General features: G+C 43.8%; 1 protein-coding gene and 1 long non-coding RNA gene across 3 annotated transcripts in view; one reads left to right on the forward strand and one right to left on the reverse strand.

The window, feature by feature from the left end:
• LOC126248037 (serum response factor homolog) overlaps positions 1–23,827 on the forward strand; it is a 257,210-nt gene that overhangs the window by 10,737 nt on the left and 222,646 nt on the right. The gene's annotated exons all lie outside the window — the stretch shown is intronic.
• LOC126248038 (uncharacterized) lies at positions 1,840–22,175 on the reverse strand. The gene is made up of 2 exons (XR_007545406.1): positions 22,047–22,175; positions 1,840–2,068 (listed from the first exon to the last, which is right to left on the reverse strand). It is a non-coding gene; the product is annotated as an uncharacterized LOC126248038 (long non-coding RNA).

Consider the following 23,827-nt stretch of genomic DNA (forward strand, 5'->3'; position numbering starts at 1 on the left):
ATTCAAACTAAATACCCATCATTACTTGCATAAAAAATATCCTGTGCTTCTTGAAAGGGCAAATTGTAGGAAATGCTTTTCATATCATATCTGTTGAGGTTATTGTTGTCTTACTTACCTTTTTACAGTACCTTGGTTCTTCCTGTGCTATTATTTTATAAGTACATTTCTTCTGATGCATTTGCGTCCATTTTTGTCAAATAATTATCTTCCAGTGTGATATTTGTCTGGTGTGTGTATGTTAGTGGTCACTGTATGCAATTAGGTGATTCTAATGTAACAGAAGTTTATCCAGTCAGTTGCTACTGTCATCATTACAAGTTAAGTTATTTTGAAGAGTGTGACTGTACCAAAATTACGTAGTAACACTGCATGTAAATAAAACTCTGGTAAAAGTCTATACCAGGGCTAGTAGCATACTTACGTGTTTCATTCAGCAATTTTGTCAGTGCTTGCCATAAGGTCTGATGGGAAGGAAAGAGGGGTGTTTCAGCTGCTGGCTTTACACAGCCAATGAGAGAGCAATGTACGGACAATGTGTTTCAAATGAATGTTGTAACATTCTCACGTCAGTATATCACTGCCTCCGTAATCTTAACACATTTAAAAGAAACAAGAAAATAGTTTGACGACCAAGACTTTTAATTTAACTTAAGTTGCTATTAGGTCCCAATCTAACCACAATCTAGTAATTCGTGAACTATTCGGAGGATAGAAATATGTATGTAAACACGGTTATAAATGTGACTTTTGCAAGTAAAACTGTCATATGCATACCCAACCTAGACCATGGACCAAGCTACAGATTAGTTTCTCATCACAACCAGCATTTTTAGCTTTCACATTTGTTAGATTCACCAACTCACAACCAGAAACAGTCCCATTCCAGCCTAACCACTACCTCATAATTCATGACATACTCGGAGGGGGGGGGGGATTTTATTGTGGCACTGCAGATTATCGAGGGTGGGGGGATTTTTTTGGGTCACAGAAGATTATAAATGTAAGTGGTGCTTGTTTCACTTTCATATTCATGACATATTCAGAAAAAAGTCAAATATTGATGACAACAGTGAAGAATAGAATGGTTTCTATTTAAACACTAGAAATTCCATTTCTCACCTCTTATTGGTTATGTGAAAGTATCACCTCATTGCTGCACAAAACTGATGTGTTGCAAACCTCTGTGCAGTAGAGAAACACTCCCATGACTGCCGCTGACCCTGTTCTAGACATTAGCCAAAAACATTATCTATTTTACTTCTTGTAGAATAAAAAAATCATATCTGTCTTGTATACTTAGTGCCATCAAGCTCCCTGAGTGAATTTGTGATTGTACTGTTGCACTGTGTATCTGTAATTTCGGTAAAGTTTTTAGTGGTTCTGTTAGGTAGCAGCAACTGGGAGCGAGATTCGATGGTACACCTGTGATTCGATTTGCATCTTTTTACGCATCTTGTACATCTTTCGACCCTAGTGTGCTGATATTCACTGACTGCCTTACAGGGTGACACAAGTAGCAACATTGAGATCCATGTTTAAGTGTAACAACTTTTTCTGGAGTGTGTTGTTATTTCATAAAAGAGAGATTGTATTCTAAATTCAGCAAATGACATTTAGCAGTTTTCTGTGCTTCTGTTGCTTTATTGTCAATCCTTCACTGTTACTGGCAGTTGAACTGTTCTATGGCATATATTGCTTTTAGGATGGGTAAAAATTCCAGGATTATGACAAAGGAAGGAATTGCACAAATTCTGACTGTGTTAATCATTACATCAGAAACATCAGTTCAAAACTTTTCTGTAAACTAGACACATTTTCCATAATAAAAGTAGAAAATTGTTTCCTGTATTAGTTTCTAACACACTGTTTAGTATTTAACTTTATTACATATATGGTATAAGCCAGTTATATAAAAAAGATATCCAGTAATTTGCATAATTCTTTCCCTAAGTAACTGTGAAGAATGTGTGAAGCTTCTTGTGTTCTTTATGTTGTTGTTACGAGATTCTCTTGTTGCGTATGTAGAAAATATGGAAATATTGCACACCTTGCAGCTTCTCCACACCTGTGAACAAACAGTGTCATGTTAGTTTGTACTTAAGCAACATGTCATCTTCATTGTAGATATCAATCAGAAAAACTTATGCAATACTGTTTTCTCTATTTTTATTGGCATTATTTTATGTTTTTTCCACAAGTGACTTTGTTAAATAGTTTCAGATATAAAACAACTTGCGTGTGTAGTGTTAATTTGAGCCATGTACTGGAAATAAGTAAATGTCTTGAACCTATTATTTGAAAAATACCATTAGCATGTTTTGATGTAGAGTTAGTGTGAGCTGTATGAATTCCTTTTTGCGTATGATGCTCTTAGATCACTGTTACGCATGATAATAAGGCCTAGTAAAATTACTTGTCTCGGTATCTCTCTGCACTGAATTTAGTGTGATTGCATGTTTGTTGCTTGTTGTTTCAAAGAAAGTCAAAGCTTTATAGTATTTGTTGAAATATTTGTTTTGTATTTGTCTCATATACTTATTGCAGCAAAACTTGTTTTGTTGTTGTACAGCTGTTGTTTTTGTGAAAAAATAAGTAATAATTGTAATTATGTTTATTTAAGTTATTAAACTTGCTATCTAACTATTTAAAGTTTTATGTCATTCTTGGAATATATAGTTGGCAGTCATCAAAACTAAAGCTGAGTAACATTAAGTCTGAATGATCAGGAAATAACTAATTAATGATTAATTCAATTATATGTCTGTAAGCTTCACAGAACTATTTGGTAAAATGTGGTAAAGTATTTGAAGAAATACACATTCATAATGAATTGAAATTTCATGCCACACGATGACTCGAACAGAAATACTGCTTCCCTAGGATTAGAGGGACAGTCTTGGGAGGGATTCTGAGTTTCACCTGCACAATCTTACCTTTCCCTTTCAAACAGTGCCTGAATTGTTCAAAAGTTTGTCCTGAGCCTAGAAAGGCTTTCTTGTGTGAACTAATCTGCCTTGAAATTGGAGGAACTTTTCTCCTTTCTTAAACTTAAGAAATTGATTATGTGTAAATGCCTTTGGTATGCTACATGCAAATGTAATAGTTTCCTGCTACTGCTCTGTGTTAGTGCTGCCAGGTGTTCAAAACCACATGACTTTACTGATACATACAATGTATTGTATTGTACGGAACCAGGGACCTAGAAACAACGGAGAGGCTTCGTCCCTGCCATAGCCCTCAGTGGTTCACAACCCAACAGGCTACAGCAGTCTTATTGTGTGGTTGAAATCCGCCCCCCCCCCCCTCCCCGGGGAACGTGGTGTAACCTCAAATGTTTGCGTGGTAGAGTAATTATGGTGTCTGCATGCGTGGAGACAAGTGTTTGCGCAGCAATCACCGACATAGTGTAATTGAGGTGGAATAAGGAGAACCAGTTCACATTCGCTGAGGCAGATAGAAAACAGCCTTAAAAACCATCGACAGACTGGCCGGCACACCGGACCTCTACGCTAATCCGCTTGTCAGATTCGTGCTGGGGACCGGCACACCCGCCCGGAAAGCAGTGCGTTAGACCGCACGGCGATACATACATACTACAGTATTACATGATTTTATGCATACTTAGCATCAAAGATTAACTGGTATATGTAATTTTGTTGAGGCACAGTTTTCCTGAGAAGTAGTGTTCCGCACAAGAGAATTTTTTTGAGTGACGTTTGATGATCTGGAATTCCACTTGCTATAAATTAGTAAATACTGGCCGTGTGATTAAGATTACAGGGATGTCAAACTGTCTACCCGTCCTACTTCAGACTTTTTGCGTGCTTAGGTTAAGTGAGCACGAGCGAATGTTGCAGTAGTTCATTATTAAAGACTACAATAAACTGCTGCTCATTTTGACAGAAATCCTGTGTCGTTTGATGTTAATGTTAAATTAATAATCCAGACGGGTCACCTGAATATCGCCGAGAAATAGGTACATAATTTGTTAGGAGCCATAAAACATTTACTTTCTACTTTTGAACGTACGTTGATAGTCTGTACTGATTGTAGACGAGTTCTCAGAAGTCAAATATCACCACAAAGTACATCAGCGACGTTCTCTGCAGACATCTCCGTTCATTTTGTGCTTTCTCGAAATCGCTTAAGGCAAATGCTGGAATGGTTCCTTTGAAAGGGCATGGCTGAATTCCTTACTCGTCCTTCCATAATATACAGGAGATATTTATTCTTGCTGAGTACTATTTTATTTACCAAAAATAGTGTAGGTGGCAATAAAGTTGCCGTCAGGTTGCCCGACTGTGAAAAATTGTAACCTTTCCAGTCACAGTTCGTTCGAAATTATTTCCTGTTAACATTCAGTCAATGACTGTTGTTCCAAAGTGTTTTTGAAATGTCACATTTTCCTGGAAGGCCAGCGATGATAAGTATTTTCGTGTCATAGAATTAACTGCTTGCCTTAGCTTGGTGAATTTCAGTTGGAAGGAAGTACCTCGTTAATGTTCCGCATATTAGTGTTTTCACGACTATCTAATTACTGCACGCATTCTGCGGCCCTGCCTTCGATTTCCGTATCGTCCTTCAAGTTCAGCATCAGTCCGCTACACGCTGCAGCGACGGCCACATTTCATTCAGAGCAGTTGTATTTTCTGTCGTTGGCTTCCTGTAATCTACGTCGCACTGCTTGGTGTGTTTTTCTGAGTGCAGGCCGTATTTCCCCGTGATGCGTCACACCGAAAATAGACGGCAGTTTCTTTGGACCCACTCCGCCTCGTGCCCCCCCCCCCCCCCCGCTTTCTCTCTCTCTCTCTCTCGTGCGTGCGTGTGTGTGTGTGTGTGTGTGTGTGTGTGTGTGTGTGTGTCCACAAGACTGTTAGGGGACTTAGTTTCCATGAAGAGACCGCCACAATTGTTGGGAGAAACGAGTCGCAGTCGCTGCAGACACTTTCATAGGCAGCTACGAATATCATGTAGATTCTAGCAAGATGAGAGGTATTAACACTTTGACTGACGGACCCGCCCATTGACGGGACGCGAAAATTTTGATAGACTACCGACTCAGTCATTTGACGAGGTACGTTTTCTCCGGCTTTCAATTACGAAATCACGTATACTGAGGGGTACCGTCGATCCCCATTGTGTTGCAATGGACATGTTTCCAAAGCAGTCATAAAAATTATGTTATAAGAATGGCAAGATTTATGTGCCCGGCAGTCAAACTGTTAACTCTATTGTCCACGATAGTGTATTTCCTCCCTTATGCGCCAGGACAGGAAGTGGACTACTTCCCGTAGACTGTACCAACAGATGAGCGTGTGGCGGAAGTGAAAACGGCATTTTGACATTAGAATATGCCCTGTGTTTTTATTGCCGCACATTTGTCCCGTTAATGGCAGTTTGGTGGGTAGTGTTAGTCGGCGTTTGGCAATTCATCCAGTTCCTTTACATGTGTGACCAGATGCACGTGGTGAAAACGCTACACAAAATAAGATATATAGGAAAGTTTTTTCCTTCATATACTGTTTTTTTCCTCAGACCATAGTCTCCCGCATGCTTTTGCCTTGACATTTAATTATTGTTTTCACGAATGCTTCATTATCGCCGCGCGTAAGTGCCGAGAAGTGCTTATAAGCCTAATTAAACGTTCAAGGCGGAATGTCCCGTTTATTAAGTTGCAGTTGACCAACTTAGAAGAGTCACACGGCGCACGCGTGAAGACTGCTGTGCTGTAGCGGTTTCGAAGCACGACGAAAGTTAACTTTTGCAGTTACTGTAGCGACAAGATTCTTCAGGCAGTATTACAGTTTTTACTTTTACGTGCCGTTTCGTTTTTAAATCCTTGCTCCCTTTTCATATTTAAATTATTGTCTTTCCTAGGTGATGTAGTTCGCGATCTCGTACACCAGAAAGTCTAGGCGTTGACAGAGATTTGTATTTCGGCAGGGCGTGATTATGAACCTAGAAGAAATACTCGGGCCCTTCTGACTTCGTGATTAATTTTACGTATCGAAGCTGTTGCAAATTTTGGTCCTAGGGGTTCACTTACCTGAACAAACTAAAAATCTATGGAAAGAAGTCGCTTGTAAACGGTAGTTTCGTCTTTTATGTTCCTGATGATGCCCTACTGAAGAAGACTGCGTGAATCTTCTTTAACATTTTATCACGTTTAGTGAGATTTTGTCCACTGTGATACACTGGCCGTGCTGCATTGCAGATTGTTCTCTACCAGATTGCCCGTTTGTATTCTCAGCAGTTGGCAGTGATGTGCAGCCTGTTTCGAATAGAAGGCGTTAAGAGATGAAGATATTATGTGTTTCATTGTCGAGAGAAAATTCTATTCGGCTATAATCTGGGACAAATGATTTTTTCCGACCCTTCCTGCCCCCTTTCCCATCATGTACTCTTATTTTACAAAGAATACTGCATAGTTTGACAATTATCAAAAATAGATTTATCTGTGCTACAGAGCCGTGTTTTAGTGTTCAGTCGTTGAAGTATTTTGATGGAACTCTGATCCTCTTTCCAGGGGAAAAAAACTTTCGAAACAAAATGTTTGACGCACAAGTAAAAAGATAAGTTTTTCATAACAAAACTTCTGTTTAAAAGATTTTACTCGTTTTGCAGGCGGGGAGAGAATAGTTGCTAGAACAGCTATCTGAGAAAGCTTGCAGTTATGATTTATGAAATTTCCGGTAAAAGAGAGCTTTGATTTGTGTTGATAAGTTCAGGAAACAGAAAATAAAACCAATAAATAACAGGTATGAGTAAAATGAACTTCATTAGGGTTCGTCTTGTTCCTCGGTTGATTTTTCGTTTGTGTTAGGATGACGTTGTTTGGTGCTTAGCTAAGTATTGGAATGTTCCCTGAGCGCTGCTCTGAAATATCCAGGGTGACGAGATGTTTGGTTCACGATCTTGGATGTAGCACTGATCGCTTTGGAAAACGGATATGACGGAAGTGTTCACCATTCAGCATCTCTCATACCCACGGTGCGCTGCACGTTTATCTGTGCTCGCTGGCTCTGAGAGCGCTTCGCAACCTTGCCCCCAAAGCCTTTGTCTCTCCTGTCAGTCCATCCCAGGGAGTGGACTCATTGTGTACACACCGGCGGACTCCTATTCGAAGAATCCCCGTCTGGCAATCCAGATTTAGGTTTCCTGTTTCTAAATCACTTCAGGTGAATGCCAGGGTGGTTCTTCACACAAATCCACTGTCGCTTCCAACGCCGTAAGTTTCCGCAGCTGAAGTAGGGCCGTTTCTCAGAAAACATCAGCTTCGACTGGACGTTTTTTTAATGGTCCTCAGTAACATGAAAAAGGAAAACACTGCAGGTAGTTTTTCAGCATTTTTGGCCTCACTTGAAGTTTCAATGAGTTGAGTGTGATGACGTTTTGTCTTTGAGAACTATTGTGCTGAGGTGTAAAAGACGTTGTGTGCAAAATGTACTGTCTTCCCCTATTTCTTAGCAGCTGCCAGCGTTGCCCCTCCCCCCCTCCCCCCTCCCCCAACTCCCCCTCTTACACACACACACACACACACACACACACACACACACACACACACACACACACACACACACACACACGCTGCAGACTGAAGAAAGGAAAGGGACAATCGTTTGCAAATTTCAAAGAAATTTGCAAACGATTGTCCCTTTCCTTTCTTCAGTCTGCAGCATCCAGTTAGCCGTGCCAAAACTTCTGTAATAATCTTATCGCCACATCAACACTCATTAAGAAAATAAATATATAAAGATCTTCTATTTCGTGTTCCGAATGAAAGTGATTTAGTAGTGGTGTTAATGTAGTGAGGAGATAAGCCTTGCAGAGCCGAAAATCGCATCAAACGAGAATACTTCTGCAGTTATTTGTGCAATCATACGGTGGAATAATTATTTGCCGAGATGTCTCAAGTCTGGCATAAATACCTAAACGTGGGATACACAAGATACGCATCGCCGATGGTGTGGCTTTGTAAACACTTTTAAACAGCTGTAGCAGTTCACATTTCAACTACCGAGCAAATTTCGCAGGCGCGAAGCGTGCCGATGCTGACGTGTAGGTTTCTTTTTTTCCTGACGCTTTTCACCAAGTTTCCATTTCGGCTGTCAGCTGCTGTGTTTGCTGTTTTACTCTGGCGCTGGCATGTGTTCCGTGTCGCGTCGTATTAGCTAGTAAGTTACTTTACACTCTCCACCCACAAGAGTCTTTCGTCAGGGTACTCAGTGTCCAGGGATAGTAGAGTTTTCTCCGTATACGTTCGTATCCTGTACTTTAAATTAGTTCATCGGACTGTTATCTTCTCGTACAAAAAAAACTTATCACACAATGTTGACGCTACTGCTAGCGCCAGGAATATGAAGACACTATACTCTAACTCCGTGGAGCAGTAAGAATTTAATTTGTCCGATAGAAATATAGTAAAATGTTGCGGCTTCACCCAATCGCATAAACCATTGTTGAACAATAAAATTCGTAGTATCATAAGCACGAGGAAAATATCGTGCCGACAAAGAAGTTACTTGTCCTATTGCTGTGGTTGATCGCCGCCCGTCATCAAAGGCGGAACACTCAAACATTGTCGCTGCATACATATGTTAAAAATTACTCAAACGTTGACTACATTTATTTGGGCTATGTCTGTTGAGTGAATAGGGTAGGTTTGAGTTGTTGTCCAGAATAGCCTGTGCATTGGTTAGGGAAATTCGTCGTCTTGCATGATGCAACATATTTCGTATGTGCCTACACTGTTCCGGAACGCTAAGTATTATTTCAGGGGTTTTTATACAAAAGTACCACAAAGGCGGAGTTACGTGATTCACAAGTGCTGGTGATTCATTGCTTCTGGCTCCGTAACGTAACGCCTCGTTGGGCTGTAATTCGGTGATACGAAGCTCTAGATGCGTGGTTAAGTAACTGAGTTTGGAAAAGTGTGCGGAAAACGATAGAGCCTCGTCTGATCATATACCCAAAGAGGCATTTTCTCGGCCAAATTATTGAAAATCGGTTAATTATAGCCTATGCGCATAACATGACAAGCTATGCCATCATTGTGGCATATGTTAAAAGCCTTGTGCAGGGTGAGAGTTCCTCTCTCTGTACACCGAAAATCGTGGTGCAGTTTGTTACGTTGAGAATGTAACTAATATACGAATAGCGTAGGGGAAGCTGCCTGTAGTCGTGAATAATGTACACGCCGATTTTTGGTACTGTTACCATTATAAAATTTCTGCTCAGTGTTTGAAAGCGAACATCAAACTGTACCAGATGACAGTCACCGTAATACGCAGACGTTGGTATATTTTGAGTTCTATCTATATCTGACCTGACCTTGAAATAAAATTTAAATTTAAGGATACCAGTGCCCACTGGATCCGAAATATTGACTCAGTTTCCGCGTGATAACTTAAACCGTTAATCACTATGCGAAATCACTTCCGTATGTCTTTTTTTGGTAACGGGAAGATTAGACAATGGCGGATGAGTTCAGAAGAAACGGTATAACTTACATTTAATTGCCTAAGGCAAAAAGGACAACTCTCTAAGTTGTATCACTTTTTAAGCGGGTTCAGTGTGCACATTGGCATGGAGACGTTCACTACGCGCTGTTTTGTGAACATCTTGATATCAGGTGCGTCGGCACCTATCTACGTTCCGCTGTCGTGGCCAACCCTTGTGTCGACGATGACTGTACTGCCAACAGGCAAGTAGCACAGTCACAGTTCCACTTCTCAAGTGAGAAACGTGCATTTATATTACCCTTTTCCCGCACAGGGTGTCCAGTAATTACGTGAGTTCGCTGCGACTGAGGTGAGGGTCAGATATTTGAGTGGGGAAAGCTGTGTGTGCAACCTGTATGTTGTGGAATCTTAGTTCATCTACATACATACATACATACTCGATAAGCCACCAGAACGGGACATGGTGGAGGAGGGTACCTTGTACCAACAGCTAGTAATTCCCTACGCTGCTCCACTAGCAACCGTGCGACTGCTACGGTCACAGGTTCCAATCCTGCCTCGGGCATGGATGTGTGTGATGTCCTTAGGTTAGTTAGGTTTAAGTAGTTCTAAGTTCTAGGGGACTGATGACCACAGCAGTTGTGTCCCATAGTGCTCAGAGCCACTTGAACCACTTGCTCCACTAGCAAATTAAAGGAAGGTAAAACGACTGCCTATAGGCTTTGTTTATTTTTCTGATTTTTGCCTTCGCGAACCTTACGCGAGATGTACGTTGGTGGCTGTAGAACCGTTCTGTAGCGTGTCGCAAATGCCGGTTCTCTACTTTCTCAATGGTGTTTCGAGAAAAGAACGTCTTCGCTTCAGGGATACGCCTACATATTTAATCGACATGACTGTGTCGGGCAGTTCGGAGTGTTTCCGTGTTTCGTAGATTCAAGGCGCACAACGCCGAGATTATCAGAGATTCGTGTTTTATTCATCTGCATATTGTGTGTTTCAACAGGCAATTAAGGATAACACTGATTGACACTGAAAGAGCTACAGCGGAACTTCCGTTTGGTACGTCTGCGAACTAAATGCGAGCCCGACCCCGTTTCATGCAAAGTGCAGCATTTAACGTCCGCACCTTGTTTCTCGTCGTCTGTTTTCAGGCATCGTTATTGATGCTGTTTATAGCTAATGAGACTGCTTTAGTTTTCGAGACAATGTCAAGGTATATTTCGCTCAACATTTCGACGCTTCTTTTTCTAGTATTATAGGATCCGTTTTGTTTGATGGCCATCACATCTGAATTTTTAATTTTGATAACCTAGCCACCATACAGTGTTAGTCGATTAGGACAAATTATACCAGTGTCATATCATTCACGTATGGTTGTAGGGATGAAAGGCAGTTAGACCCGTCCACCGAAGCTCTGTGATTTTACCGTATGGTAATTATACGACATATATGTGGAAGGGAGGTATATTGTTTTTTGGCTCTGAAAGCTTCCGAACTTAATAAATAGTAAAAATATCGTTGTAGTAGGGGCCCCCCCCTCTTCCGATAGTAGAGCATTTATGTACAACTCTGAGTAAATACACTCGTTCTTTGAATCTTCTATATCTCTTTCGTTAATCCGGCAATGGTACCAGATGGACTGACAACTCTCAAGAATCGTTCTGTATTCGACGTTCTTCGTGAATGATTTCAGTTTCCTGAGGTTTTAGTCAATGATATGTCTCGATTCCACCTTTTCTGAAACTAGCGTCACGGACTCGTTCCATGTTAAACATTCCGGGTGTATTCTCCTAGCCATTTGACCAATGTTACAGAGTCCAGTCATTGGCAACGTTGTTATTAAACGATATTTCATCTTTTCGGTAGCTGACGCACATTATATCTTCTTATGCTGAGAGTGAAATTGCCACTCATTGCATCATACGTTTTCTGTCTAAAAATGTTCAAATGTGTGTGAAATCTTATGGGACTTAACTCCTAAAGTCATCAGTCCCTAAGCTTACACACTTCTTAACCTAAATTATCTTAAGGACAAACACACACACCCATGCCCGACTGAGGACTCGAACCTCCGCCGGGACCAGCCGCACAGTCCATGACTGCAGCGCCTAAGACCGCTCGGCTAATCCCGCGCGGCTAAAAATGTTCCCGCAGTTCCCAAATGATGAAAGCTTCCTGTGCCCAGTTGCTAAAAACATCAGGGAGCTACTAAAGTTGTTTAACGTATATTTATACCGTGCGTGAAACTGTGAAGGGATGAATAACAACTACGGTCTCTTAACAGTACCGCTTTTGTCATGTTGCGCAGTAGCGATCTGTGACAGGCAACGGCCGCATGTTGTCCACAACCATTTACTTTTACCAGGCAGCAATGCCGAAGGGTATCCAAGGCTTTTTGGAAATAAAAAACACTATAATATCTGAGAGTACGGAGAGATTTGATGTGGAAAGATCGCATGAAACTAATTGTACGACAGGTAGATGCCAGACTGATTCATTAGAAATATCTTCAGAAATTGTAGTCCACGTTGGAAGGAGGTAGCTTGCAACATTCCCGTTCGACTAATACTTCAGAATTTCTACCCTTAACCAGGTAGGATTGATAGGAAACTAAACAAATGAAGAGTAGCACGTTTCGTCAGGGTTTGATTTACAACTTTCATGTAAATCATACTCTGCAAGCCACGTAACGGTGTGAGGCAGAGGATACTTCTCTTACCACAAACTGATTCCACTGCCCCCCCCCCCCCCCCCACCCTTTTCCTGTTCGACTCGCGTGTGGTGCCTGGGAAGAAAGACTGTCGGTAAGCCTCTGTATCAGCTCTAACGCGAGATGTGTGTGGGAGGAAGAGAGATGTTGTCCGACTCTTCTACTGTTTCGTGTCCGGGCGAGTGTGCAGCTGTGGTTTCTGGTTCTCTAAAATTTGCGATCCAGTATCGGGCGATGTTAATTGGCGCACTGTTTCCCAACCATAGATCTTCGATTTCCCAACCATAGATCTTCGATTTCCCAACCATAGATCTTCGAGGCTGGTTGCACTTAACAACTGAATGGACAATCTGATGCGTGTGCCATATCCTGCAACTTCTCTCCCTGACAGAAAATGTCACTGTCATCTTGTAACCCTCATTGTGATAGGTTTGTCTTTAATGATGCCCCACCTGTTCGCAGTATGACAAAGGCCCTCAGCGTAGGCGGAATTTCTTGGGGTCGGTACCTTTCGAGACATTCTGTACCCACATTGTTAATGCTCTTTTCACATTACATTGGTCTCGTCGAATATCTGTTTGAATTTTCCAGCGTACACATTTTTAGAAAGAAAGCAAGCGTGACACATATGCTCGTGAATGTTTAGTGCCAGACGCTGTGCATCGTGGCATTGTTCAGTGTAACAGTTCTGAGTGTTTACGTTCTAGAGATAGTCGACCGATTTGCTTGCTCATGAAAAGGCTGTGATGGTGAAATTAACCCTCGCAGTACCGAGGGGTGTGGTGGGGGGTACTTTCTGCCCATCTCTCGAAAATGTCGTAATCTAGTCTGGTAATCCATCTTTTAAAACTTTGATAAAAATATTTATTGTTTTTGATGATCTCTTTTATCAGATTCCGTAACTGTTTTAAGTTTTTCAGTAACACTTAACCCAAAAATTCGAGTCTCCGTACTGAATGTGACTTTTTGGAGCGGATGTCGTGTTCATATTTTCGTGTTCGGGACCCTTCGTACACATCTGTGCACTTTAAAAAGTATATTGTGAATGAAAATCGACGACAATTAACGAAATTTGTATTTTCTTAAATATATTATAGTGTTCGTAACGGACCTCCTCCACTCGATGTAAACACTACGAAAAGTGTCTCGGTGTCGCTAAGATTGTGTTAAAATATATTTTCATGTTCTTTATCCTACTTCATCATTACCCACTTCAAAAATGTGTAGATAATGAAAGTTAAACACGTTTCACGAAATTTGCTTTTTTTACCTTTCTTGTTAGCGGACACATTCCCCCCCCCCCGCCCCCCTTCCCGCCCTCCTCGGTACTACGCGTTGTGGAAAATGTGTCGGTATTGCTAGGGTTAAAGAGATTCGAACGCATACGGAGGCTTACCGACGGTAGTTCATCCGCGCACGACTCGCGATAGGATCGGGAGAGGAAGGAAGCGGCAGTAGTAAACGAAGTACTCTCCGCCACATACCGGAAGGTGGCTTGCCGAGCATAGGTGTAGATGCAGAAATGGAGTCGAGCTGCTCTAGCTACGTTGTCGCGGGTATCGCGTACTAAACCGGCACGCTGCGAACTGCTTCGCTCACAGGTGCACGGATTTGACGTCGGGCTCCGTCGCATTACGTGCCGACGGTGGTCGGAGTGTACATCTGGTGACAGTTAACGGCTCCCGCGCTCAGTAAGAGGTGGCGTCGTCGCGGCTCTCGCGATAGGAAGTGGCGTAGGGAGTGGAGGATTAGCGCGTGGCGGTCCGAGCGCAGGGCGGGGCGGCAGGTGAGAGCGGCGGCCGGCCGGCCGTTTGTGGCGCCGCCGCGCCGCCGGCTGCGCAGTCAATTAGAGGCGCTGAGGCGGAGGCGGGGGGCGGCGCACACCTGTGGGCTCCGGCGGGGGCGGGCGCGCCTGGGGGCGGCGGGGCGGCGCGCGGCGGCGGCCAGCCCCCGCTCGGGGCGGCACGGCGCGGCCCGCACGCCCCCGCCGCGCGCCGCCGCCCCCCGGCGCCGCCACGCGCCCGCCAGCCCCCAGCTGCGCGCCGGGGTTGTCGGACGCTACGCCGTGACTAGCAACTAACTCGCCCGGCCCTGCTTCGAATCTCGGATGCCGCGCCGCCGGACCGCCGTGCTTCCACCGCTTACACTCTTTTTGCTCTCCGCTTTCCGACCCGCGTGGTACGCTCACGTGTCTACGTCTTTGGCTGAAACTCGTATGTACGATGAGATGACAAATGGTGTCGGATACCTCCTAATTCTGTGTCGGACCACCTTTTGCCCGGCGCAGTGCAACTCCGCGGACGTACAAGTCGTCGGAAGTCCCCTGCAGAAATTTTGAGTCGTTCTGCCTCTATAGCTGTCCACAGTTGCGGAACTGTTGCCAGTGCAGTATATTGTGCGACTGACCTCCCGATTGTGTCCCAAAAATGTTCGACGGGATTAATTTCTGGCGATCTGGGTGGCCGAACCGTTCGTTTGAATTCTCGAGAATGTTCTTCGAACAGTGGGGAACAATTATAACGAGGTGTCATTGCACATTGTCACCCACAAAATTTCGGTAGTTGTTTGGGGACACGAAATCCTCGAATGGCTGCAAACGGTCTCCGAGTAGCCGAACGTAACCATTTCCAATCGATAATCTGTTCAGTTGGACCAGAGGACCCGGTCCGTTAGATGTAAACGTAGTCCGTACCATTATGGAGCCACCACACGATTGCACAGCGCTTTGTCGTCAACCTGGGTCCAGGGATTCGTGGGGTCTGCTCCACACTCGAACCCTACCGTCACCTCTCACCGACTGAAACCGGGCCACGGTTTTCCACTCGTCTAGGATCCAACCGATAGGGTGACGAGCCCACGTGAGGCACTGCGGGCGATGCCGTGCTGTTAGCGCAGCGGTCGTCTGCTGCCGTACCATATTAACACCAAATTTGGCCGTACTGTCCTAAGGGATGCGTTCGTCGTACTTCCCACAGTTTTTTCTGCGGTTATTTCGTGCAGTGTTGCTTGTCTGTTAGCACTGATAACTCTTCTCAAATGCTGTTGCTCCCAGTCGTTAAGTGAAGGTCGTCGGCCACTACGTTGCCCGTGGAGAGATAATGCCTGAAATCTGGTATTCTCGGCACAAGCTTAATACTGTGGATCCCGGAATATTGAATTCCCTAACCATTTCCGAAATGGAATTTCCCGTGCGTCTAGCTTCGACTATCATTCTGCATCCGAAGTCTGTTAATTCCCGCCGTGCGGCCATAATCACGTCGAACACTTTTTCACGTGAATCACCTGACTAAATTTGTCAATTCCGCCTTTTTATCTGCCCTTTTTTATCTTGTGTACGAGATACTACCGCCATCTGTATAAGTTCATATCGGTATCCCGTGACTTCTGTCACCTCAATTTAAAGTAAAGAAGAGTAAAGTTCGGTGTGCATTCCGTTGCCTTCCATTTCTTTTCTGTCAACTCGAGCAAGTAGGCCAGTTAAATTACCACTGCTACCAGCACTGTGCACTTGTACTGTAGAGTCAGTTTTGTATTACGTGTATCGTCTTCTGAGAAAGCTGCGTAACGAATTAAAAATTTAGGGTGCTATTAAAAAAACTGTACTGCTATTGTTATATTCGTAACGAGCAATACTACAAAAAAGGCAATCCTAGTAGCTAAACGTTTGCTTCACACATTTTTTTTAATTTTTCTTCTGGACAAAGAGTCATTTGGGGTGGTCAAGATAAATGGGACATTCTGTATTATATCTCTTATTAGTTACGGGCACAACCTCGTATCGGGGAAGGATTGGAATGAAATCGGCTTGCCCTTTAGAAGGAACCATCCCGGCGTTTGCCGTAAGTTATTTGGGGGAAACGTAAATATGGGATGCCAGACGGGCATTTCAACCACCGTCTTTCCTTTCTTACTACTGCCCCACCACGCTTGGTCTTTCACAATTGTTGTGTGTTATCAATTTTATCACGATACACGTTCCGGGTGTTTTGATCTAGTGCTTATCTTAAGGTATCAAGCATTTGAAAGCAGTTAAATATTATTGACAGTAGTAATTTTAACTATATATGACGGTAGTATCTGTACCCGAAAGAACAGTTACCGTGGATGACCATGCAGCTTTGCTAGAAATGAAATGATAATTAAATGGACACCCTAGCTGCAAACAGGCGTTGATGTACTTCATTGGGGACATGTTGAAAATGTGTGCTCCGACCGGGACTCGAACCCGGGATCTCCTGCTTACATGGCAGACGCACACCACTAAACGGGTCAAAATATAATGGCGCAGCCCAATGAAAAAATAGAGTATCATGCGATAAGTAGTTTTCGGCAGCAGCAAAAGTGTCAGACCAATCTGGACGAGTCTTTAACCGTCTGGACTTGCCTGATACTTGTGCTGCTGACGAAATAGTTACCACACGACACTTTACTTTATCATCCAGCTGCGCCATTTTGTTTTGGTTGCTCTAGGGTACTGTGGCGCGGGAATTAAATGGGTACCAGGACTGTAGTACATGCCACCGCACAATTAATTATTGCTGCCAACATCGGAAATTATTACCAAGATTTTATTGTTGTAAACACGATCGTACGTAACGCCTATGTTCAACGGAATAAATAGCGTTTGTATTTTTGTCATGTGCGGTTAGCCTTAATTTATTATCGTCGCCGTCGTCTTTTAAATACCACACTGTTTTACATCATGCTCTGCGTATGTGGTAGGGACATGTAATGGTGTTTTGGTAGCCAGACATTAAACGAGAAAGTAAGGTGTCATCAAGCACCAGTGATTAATGATAAAATTCCTTTCGTAGTGTCGCCCTACATCTTTCGGACAATATTCGCAGATTTTGCTATAAAGTTCTTTATTTGCGAACAACACACTTTAATGTGCTTCATTCGCGTAAACCAACACGGTTGCTCTTACGGGAATCGATGCAAGCATTCCTGACATATGAGTAATTTCGTGAAACATGTCTCTTAGGCCTCGTTGTAATAACATCAACATACGTGTGTCTTCAAGTTTTCCTGGCGTAATTATTAATAAGAGAAGTTTTTAGACTGTAACCGTAGCCAGTTGTTTCCTTCCGATATTTTGGCTGCGTAACGTGCAGCCATTTTGTGTGTCGAAAGACTGTACTGTCCTCAGGTCCACCATAATATCCCATGGAACCCGATAAACATACATGTGGCCACAGACACTACCAGCTGAAGGGTAGACATTTAGCTGTCCGTGATAAATCCTTCGTCTACCCATCTGTAACAGACCTCTTAGTCACCAACTCTCGTTATAAGTGTAAGCAATATCAGCTATATTTATTTATAGATATCAGCTATACCGGTGTCTGAGATTGACTACTAAAATCTGCGGCTTCCGCTATCTTCTAAATGGGGGCTGTAGTTCTCTTGATTTGAGAGGTGGCTGAACGTTTAGAACAAGAAATATCAAGAAAATAGGGGAATTCATTGCGGTTGTTTCGTAATCTTCACTGACCAGTACCAGCACATGGTTGTTGGCGGCTCTCTAAATACTTCTGATTTTTTTAATACTATTCTGGTGGATTCGCTGCCAAAATCATTTTTTACGCCTCTTCGAAAACAAGGCAAGCTTGGAGATGTTGGATAGAGAATTTACAATTACTTTTTTCGGGAACCATTCCGATATTCATTGCTGTAGGAAAACAACGGAAAACGTAAATTTGTGTGGCTTTCGGGTATTTAAGCCACACTTCACCCAAGTTCGAGTTCAGGGTCTCATCGCACCACTCCGTTCAATAACAATTAGGAAATAGACACGAAACTTTCGCCCAGGTAGCTAAGTCAGTGCACACAGTGCTGAAACACGAATAGTGTTGAAAACTTCTGGCTTCATCGTTTCGTTGACTGAATCGGCATACGGAGCTATATTTTCTGCTGCTGATTAAAGCGGCGCTGTGGTTGAAGACACGAGACTTGGATTCGGAAAGACTTCGCTTCAAATCCGCGTCTGGCATCCAGATTTGGGTTTTTCGTGGTTTTAATGGCCACTTAAGGCAAATCCCGGAATATATACTTTGAAAAGGATACTGCTGTTTACATTCGCCATCATTTCGCAGTCCAAGTTGTGCTCCGTCTCCAATTACATCGCAGTTGACGAGAATGAAACCCTAGCCTTTTCCCACTGATAAAGTAGGCTTTCGCAAATTCTGAATAGATTCCCTCGATACTATTGTAAGTAATATCAAAGCAGTGTACATTTTGCAAAGATATAAATTTTGCGCGCAACGTACTTTTTATTTTAACGGAGTGTGATAGTGTAGGAAATGCCATGATATGATATTGATTTATATGCCAGAAAAATAGAACTACTTAGGGTATGTTTCATTTTGTGACTTGGTCGTAGGCAGACGTGGCAGCTACTCAAGTTTCGAGACCAACACTGTGTCGTATTGGAAGCCGTTACAGCGACCAATACGTTGTTTCGGCTTGCTCATGATTCGATACCAGCTACCTCTTTTCGATTCATTTGAAGTACCTTCTCCTCTGTACAATTGTAGTACGAGCATAGGTCTTCTTTGTATTACAAAGTAGAAAATTTCGAGAGGAGCCAAGATAGCGTCCCTAGAACCTCACTTTAACTGTATAGTAATAGGTGCGCTTCAGTGAGGCGTTAGTGCCAAATTTCCAGTAGAGATCCTACCATGGCCACTGTGTTTCTATAGTGTTCGTGTGCGCATCACATATCAGTTGTGAGAAGTTTCCTCTTTCGTCTAACGGCATTAATGGATCCTCTTTTTCTATGTGCCATCGTCAAAGTGTTAGTACTCTTTGCTAATCTTCCCCGTCCTGCTGCCCTATAGGCAACTCAGTAAAGTGGTTTATGCTATTCGTGATCTGGGAACTGAATGTCACTGTCCTAACACTATGTAGCCTACTGTGACAGCTCCTAATCATTTTTCTCTCTAGATTTCTACAGACGCCTCTCCCCACCCCTCCCCCCTCCCCGACCCATCGCTTTATGTTCCCAACTACCCTTCGCACCTCACCCCCCCCTCTTCATCCCCCCCCATTCTCCTCTCTCTCTCTCTCTCTCTCTCTCTCTCTCTCTCTCTCTCTGCAGTAGAATATCATCAATTCCCAAATTGCTGAACTGATTAACCATATGTTTTGTGGGTTGAGGGGGAATGAATGAGCAGTATTTTTGTATAGTGTGTTTGTGAATCTGCATTATTATTATTATTATTATTATTATTACTATTGTGATTATACTACTGCTACTACTATTGCCGCTGCTGCTGCCGCCGCCGCTGCTGCTGCTAATACTGCTGCTGATACTGCTATGAAGTTTAATATTACTGCTCTGTGTCGTCATTATTGTTATCCTTTTTATTTTGTCATTTTATATTGTGTTTTTTATTTATGTTCTATTTTTTATTTTCTGTTGTTGAAACTTTCCAGTTTTTTATAGCTCTAAGATGAACGGTTGTTGGTCGTGGTATTGGTGGCGGTGGTTTTGTAGTGATTTATTTTTCTGTGTTCTACCTCCATTTTTGCAGTACGTGGTTGCGGCCTGTTGGCTGGAGAGTTACGTGAAAGTTCGTTTAACAGCGCTGCCCGTGGCCACACAGATGGCGATTTTAAGTGACAATCACGTCCGTATCTGAATATCTCGAGATGTAGAGACGAAGGTGCGCGCCGAGTAATGCGTTACAGATAGGTTAGTGCGGCCAGACGAGCGGGATGTGGGCGCAATGCGACGTATGTGCAGCCAGGTGGCTGCCCCCTTTGAGGGCGGAGTTCCGCGTTTGCGCGACGTTTCTCACGGGTGCGTGGCTTTCGGCGCCGCCGCGCGACCGACATTCTGACCAAAAGCCGTGGAACCTGTTGTCTCCGTGGCTTCCCACTCGCAGTACAGTGTCATCAAATCACCTGCTGTGTCCACAGGTTTCAGCAAGTGAACTTGGCTCTCGATTATAGTCGTAACTCGTTAGAACGGACCAGTGATTGGTGAGACGTGGATGTCAAGTGCGTGTGTAACGTTACGGACAATTCTGTGGAAACTTTAGAAGTCGTTGCTACGGTGCTACCGCTGCAACATACTGGTAAAGCTAGCTTGTATGCGTTTTTTCGCTTTACACTTTTTGCACGAAAAGTGCCAATTTGTCCGCGAGATCCCGTTCCGTTTTAGTAGCTGGCCGAGCAATTATTGCTGTAGGCGTCACGCTCTGAAAATAACTGCGACAGACACGATAGAGTGAAATGAACTCGTGGGCTCTTGCTTGTAGCTCACACACACCGATGTTGAAGAAAGTGCATAATTATTGTGTTTTAAACATTAGTTTTCTCTCAGTTGCATTAAGAACGGGTTGCTTTTCGGGTCAGATGTTTAACTTTTGTGTGTTAAAGTGCACACGAACGGTTTTACGTCACTGAGTTTCAACACCCGTAAAATTACAAAACTGTGGAGGATTTCGTGGTCACTTGTTCATATATTGCCTGTCGGCTTCTGTCTCGTTCTTCGGGCGACGTTCGTTTTGGCTGTATTTTAATTCGCGGCGAAGAAAATTTTCCTACGGTTTTCCTAAAGTTTCCAGTTGGTGCCAACATAAAATATTGTAGTATTACTTAAAGATTATTCAGCGCACCATGCATACCGAAATGCCAAGCAATTATTCAAATGTATGTTAAAAGCGTTTCTTTGTTACATGCAAATGTTTTGCAAGAGGATTTCTGTTTTGTGTACTGTAGGTGGAGCGTAATTTTTAGTTTGTTATCGGGGCTTCGGATGCCAGCGGTGCAACAAGGAAGGAGGTCGAAAAATTTTGCAATTTTGCTATGGAAACAAGTAAAGTTGTTGTTTAACGCGAGTAGACGAGGACATGGAATGTAGTAATTATAAAATAAGTAGGTCTCGGGAAATTTAAACCGATTTGATTGCTTCTTTTTGCCACGTTTCGGAAACTGTGGAGAGGCAGATTGCGGAAGGAAGGAACAATAGCACGGGTAGGGATTTGGGGAGGGAGGGGGGGGGGGGACGGGTTGAGATTGTTGTAACCCGATCGTGTAGGGGCCATCCAAACATTTACCGAAAGTGAGGTGCGGAAGTTACGGAAACCAAAATCAGCTGCGTAATATGAAGCCGGTGTGTCGATCACGCCATCTGGCATCATAATTTTGCCGTAGGGGATATTTAAAATTTTTTTTTTTATTTTTCGCCCACAGCCGATACTAGAGGCGAGTAGGAAAGGAATTAATTTTGCCTGGCGGTCGTAAATGTTCGGGCTGAGAGTTATTCCTATTCTCCGTGCATTGGTAATGTAACGAATGGCCGCGAGAAGTGGGTGTCGTCTTTAGGGCGGCCCGGCGGCGGCGCCGGTAGCGGAGAGAGCAGATAGGCAGAAAAGTTGTCGGCTCGTGCCGTACGTGTAGTGGACAGCGCGGTGCGCGCGGCTCGGCGCGGCGGCGCCCGGCGGCGGCAACTGACAGATGAGCTGCAGCCGCCGCGCGACCACCTGTTGGCCATCTCGCCCATTTCTCGCACCCGCGCCGCTCATTTCGGGCCCGAGTGACGCCACCGTGTCCACAATCGAGTAAACGACACTTCCTGTGTTTTTTCCCGTCTCGGAGATATCGCGGGCGCCGGAAAGGGGCATTCAGAACGCGAGCCTTTCGAATTCGTAACTGTTATAAAAAAAAATAATGATAAAAATAATCGTACGTTCGCAGAGCGGAGGGCGTGCGAGGGGCGAACTGTGGTACAGGGGGTGACACCGCTTCGCGAGAGAGGTGACGGAGCACTGCAGAGGCGCGAATGCGGGGGTGCGGCGGGGTTAGGTGGTGTGCGCTGCGGGGGTGGTTTTAGTGAGGGTCGGTAGCGGCGAGCGCGAACCCACCTGTGTAGAGCGCGGAGCGTCGGAGCGCGCCGGATGGTTGCGCCGCCGCCGCCGGTCGCCGACTGACTGGCTCTGGCTCGGCTGTGACTCACGCCGCCTGCGCTGCCGCCGCGCCGCTGCCGGGGACCCTGCCTTAAAAGGGGAAGCGCGGCGCGCGCGCCTCAAACTTCTTAACGCAACTTCCTTTTATGGGCGCTCGCTCCGCGTACTCCGCGATCGGCCTTGATTGTGTGCGTGTGTGTGGACCCGCGCCGCGGACGCCACCGCTCGCCCGATCCCTTCCGCACCCCTCGCCGACACTCGCCCTCCCCTCTCTCTCTTGTTTATTTCTCCGTGTACCGACTGTAACCACCAAAACTGGTAAATAAAACCTGCCGAGTGTATTACTGGGTTTCACATTATTTCACTCTCTCGGTTTTGCCAGAAATACCCATTACTAAATAAATGCGGCAATTTTCTATTTAAATGTACATCGCTACTATGCAAATCACACTTTAGGGGTCTGCACACGTTCGATATGTCTTGACAATACTAGTTTGTCGAACAGTCAAATATTGAAGCGACCTCACATCGACAATAATATTGACAAAAACCGTCAGGTGGCAACCTGATTTCATGAGAGTAAGATATCGAATGCCCAGAAGAAAGCGGATCGTGCAATTATATATTACAGAAAGCAACGAAAAAGAGGAAATAGGTCCGAGATTGGTTGAAAAAAGGAGCCCCTGGCCGCACGTTCATTTACTGACTGAAATCAGAATCGCGGACCCAAAAGATTTTATATATTTTCCGACGAGATCTCCATCGTAAGACAAGTTATTAGTGTCGATAAGAGCTAAAATAAAAAAAGTAAACTACGTTGAGCGCATTCGACAAGAGATTAGGAGTAACTTAGAAATGTTCTGTAATATCAGCGAGCACAATTAGTAAAATTCTGTAGAAACCTATGTAGCAATTATATCTGCCTGGCAAGGATCTCAGGAAATTAACGTAAAGCTTTTTGCGGTTTGTGATAATTTGTTGAAACTGACACACATTTCCCAGGCATCTTACCAGTCACTGCAGATATATGTATTTTGAGGTCTATCAATACTGCTCATCAATATATCTAGTGTCGACAATATGTCAATACGTGCCCTCAGACGGTCAATACATTGACAGTTTGATATTATTGAACGTGTGAGGGGTCCCTTTAAGTGCTCGGTAGAGGATTCATTGACCACCTTCACCGTAATTCTCAATTATTCCGCTCTCGAACTGCGCGCGTAAAAACGGTCACATATCTTTCCGTGCAAGCTCTGATTTCCCTTATTTAATTTTGATCATCGTTTCTCCGTATGTAGGTCGGTGTGAACAAAATATTTTCGCATTCTGCGGAGAAAGTTGGTGAGACGATCCCGCTGCAACGAGAAACGCCTTTGTTTTAATGACACCCACCCCAAAGTCTGTACCGTGACCGTGACACTTCCTCCCTTATTTCTCGATAATATAAAACGTGCTGCTGCTCTTTGAAGTTTCTCTATGTACTCAGTTAATCCTATCTGGTAAGGATCCCACACCGCGCAGCGGTACTCCAAAACAGGACTGACGAGAGTAGTGTAGGCACTCTCTTTGGTAGATCCGTTGGGTCTTCTGAGTGATCTGTTAATAAAACGCAGTTTTTGGTTCGCCTTTCCCTCAACATTTTCTGTGTGTTCTTTCCAATTTAAGTTGTTCGTAACTATAATTACTAAGTATTTAGCGGAATTTAAGGCCTTTAGATTTGACTGATTTATCGTGTA

The sequence above is a fragment of the Schistocerca nitens genome, chromosome 3 (genome assembly GCF_023898315.1).
Source record: "Schistocerca nitens isolate TAMUIC-IGC-003100 chromosome 3, iqSchNite1.1, whole genome shotgun sequence".
Lineage (NCBI taxonomy): Eukaryota > Metazoa > Arthropoda > Insecta > Orthoptera > Acrididae > Schistocerca > Schistocerca nitens.